The 3,374-nt window shown below is 46.3% G+C and overlaps 1 protein-coding gene across 1 annotated transcript in view; it reads left to right on the top strand.

Annotated features, from left to right (window-relative positions):
* The first annotated feature begins 85 nt into the window (after window positions 1-85).
* Window positions 86-3,374, top strand: part of TCP11 (t-complex 11, testis-specific) — a 161,242-nt gene continuing 157,953 nt past the window's right edge. Inside the window, exon 1 of the mRNA XM_010848637.1 lies at window positions 86-248. The gene's annotated coding sequence lies outside the window, so the exon portion shown is untranslated. The remainder of the gene's footprint in view (window positions 249-3,374) is intronic.

Raw genomic sequence — 3,374 nt, 5'->3', positions numbered from 1 at the left:
CCCCGCCCCCCGACCCGGGTGACGCGCCGCCCGCCAGGCTGGGCGCCCGGGGAGGGCGTGATGACGTCACGACGCCCCGGTCAGGGCCTGGGCGCGGCTCACGAGCCGGGTCGTCTCTATAGCAATAAAGAGCCGCCACCTGTTCCTGAAGAGGGGACTCGGTCACCTGAGGCCTGAGGCGGGCGCGGGGAGGAGTCCGAGGCCCCGCGGGCTCTGCGCCGTCTCGTCGGCCGCCTGCGGGCGAGAAGGTGCGCTCCTGGTGCGGGGGAGGGCGGGAGGGGCTGATTGGGAGGGAAGCCGTGCCTCTCCTCGGCTCAGAGCCGCCAGGCGGCCTCCTGCGCCTTTAGGGTCCTGAGGCGCTTTGCTGTGCGCAGTCCGCACGCACGGCCTGCGATCTTCGACCCACCCCCTGAAGGAAGCAACTGCAGGTATTACTAGCACCTTATTGAAAAGGACGACGTCGAGGAGCCGTGAGGGACTCGCCTGTTTAGGGAGTGCGCCCTGACGGTCCTCTCGGGTTCTCTCACGCTCATTCCCCCGTCAGTCCCACCCCAGCCTCGAAACCAGCTACCACTGACCCTCGTAGGTTCGTTTCGGGTGAACAAAGCCAGGCCCTTTATGGTTTACCCCTGTCACCAGGAGGAACTATGATTGGAGAATTTTCAAACAAAGTAAAAGAGAGTGAGCTTTTGGTAAAAATAAATAAAAGAGAGAAGTTAGATGAGGAACTGGTAAAGGTTGCCTCTTAGAAGAGGAACTGGGTGACTGGAGGAATGAGGTGAGAAGCTTTACCTTCTCTGTCCTTTTAGACTTTAACTCCTTTCTTTTGTCTCCTCTCTCCCCTCCCCCCCCCAAAAAAAATTTAACTTAAAAAAATTTTTTTGAAGGGAGTGTTCCAATAAACTAGAAACGTTTACAAAGTACTGTGTTTGGGGTCTGTGGTAGCTAAAGATGCCATAGGAGGCATGGGTGATTGCTTTCCTCCCTTGTCTATACAAAGCTTAACCACAAAGCTTTAGACATTCTCCGTTCCGCATCTTCCTAGTTTGGGCACCACAGTTCCAGAGGTGGAACTGGGGCTATAGTTCTCATCAAGCTCTCAGCTTAGGGGGGCAGTGAGTGACACTTGATGGCCTCTTCTTGTGGTTAATAATTAATCATTTCTATGTGCTGTGTGTTAAGTTGCTTCACTCGTATCGGACTCTCTGCGACCCTATGGGGGTCAGAGGAGCCAGCCAGGCTCCTCTGTCCATGAGATTCTCCAGGCAAGAGTACTGGATTTGGTGGCCGTGCCCTCTTCCAGGGATCGAACACCCATCTCTTAACTCCTGCACTGGCATGCAGACTCTTTACCACTAGCACCACCTGGGAAGTCCCAATCCTTTCTATACCTCCTGATACAGAGATAAGCAGCCTGACCTTTAAGGTGCCCCCTCCCTGTTCCTTTTTGGTGGAAGTTTAACAAGTTATTAATACCTAGATAGAGAATATAGTAGCTTGTCCTGTAGCTTAAACTTCTGGATAGACATAGAGCAGAGACTAATACTCAGGTGTCCTAATTTGTACCCCCACCACCTTTTTCCATAATAAAAAATACATCTATCCTTTCTCATATTCCTTGCAGATCCTAATCTATTTGGTAATCACCTCTCCTCTTACACAACAAAAACTGTGGGAAACCAGTGTCTGAATTTGAAGTATTAGGATTCTGATGATGGGTAATTTCAGGTACTCAGGAGAACTGGGGAGGAATATAATTTGGAATGCAGGATCGAAGATCATTTCTAGCAGCTTCTGTTCTACCTTTGAACCCCATCTCCACAATATACTGTATAGGCTGGTGGTCTTCAGACATTTTTTGAAATGGACTCTATAAAAGAATTTTAAAGAACTATGTATCTCCTTGTTCATTCCTAAGTTGACACCTAAATTTTCCATCATATAAATTCTTGTAGAGGATATAATTTCTGACTTACCGCAAATTTTGATGTTTTAAAATATAACCATTATATCATTCTTAAATGTATCTGCTGCTGCTGCTAAGTCACTTCAGTCGTGTCCGACTCTGTGCAACCCCATAGCCGGCAGCCCACCAGGCTCCCCCGTCCCTGGGATTCTCCAGGCAAGAACACTGGAGTGGTTTGCCATTTCCTTCTCCAATGCATGAAAGTGAAAAGTGAAAGTGAAGTCGCTCAGTCGTGTCCGACTATTAGCAACCCCATAGACTGCAGCCTACCAGGCTCCTCCATCCATGGGATTTTCTAGACAAGAGTACTGGAGTGGGGTGCCATGGCCTTCTCCTAGTGGGCTCCAAATACCCTAAATATTTGATGCCCACCAGCATCCATTTCGGAGAAGCCTGCTAGGCTCCTCTGCCCATGGAATTTTCCAGGCAAGAATACTGTAGTAGATTGCCATTTTCTACTCCAGGGAATTATCCTGACCCAGAGATTGAACTCATATCTCTTGTGTCCCCTGCATTGGCAAGTGGATTCCTTAGTGCTGTGCCACCAGGGAAGCCCAACAATTTTCTACCTGTTTTTTATTTTTATAGACATAAATGTTGAGGAATGTTCACATTGGGAAAGGAAGAGACTGTTAAAATGATATCCCTAAAGCCTTTGAACTACTTCTAAATTACATGCCAACAATCACAACAATTCCTCATAAGTGTCACATTACCAAATAGACTCCTCCTTTAATTGTATTAAAAATTTTATTTAATTAAAAGAATTGGAAACCACAGATCTTGCAAAAGGATTTGTTAGTCGTTTGAGTATCGATTTCAGTCTTATCAAAATAATTATGTCATCTTTTCACTCAGAGGCAGCTAATCAGACTGGTTTTCATATTTCTTTGTCAATACAATTTTTTGGATAAAATTCCTTTTTTTAAAAGGTGTTCAAATAAGTCTCACGTTTTATTAAGATCCTCTATAAACATATTTATTCACTACTGAAAATTGAAATAGCACATGAAAAATTTTTATTACATTTCAACATGCTAACAATGCTCTGGCCAAGCCAACCAATGTTTTCTTTACTTTCCTTCCACAAGTTAATTTGTTTCAAATTCTTGATACTGAGTTTCATCTTACAGAACTTCAGGCTTATGAAACAGACATTACCTGAGACTTATTCAGTTCAGTTCAGTTGCTCAGCTGTGTCTGACTCTTTGCAACCCCATGAACCGCAGCATGCCAGGCCTCCCTGTCCATCACCCACTCCTGGAGTTCACCCACCCATGTCCATTGAGTCGGTGATGCCATCCAATCATCTCATCCTCTGTCATCCCCTTCTCCTCCTGCCCTCAGTCTTTCCCAGCATCAGGGTCTTTTCAAAAGAGTCAGCTCTTTGCATCAGGTGGCCAAAGTA

Source organism: Bison bison, unplaced genomic scaffold, assembly GCF_000754665.1.
Source record: "Bison bison bison isolate TAMUID 2011002044 unplaced genomic scaffold, Bison_UMD1.0 scf7180017864270, whole genome shotgun sequence".
In the NCBI taxonomy this organism is placed as follows: Eukaryota; Metazoa; Chordata; class Mammalia; order Artiodactyla; family Bovidae; genus Bison; species Bison bison.
Note: the sequence above shows the minus strand (reverse complement) of the source record. Positions and strands in the feature narration are given on the sequence as shown.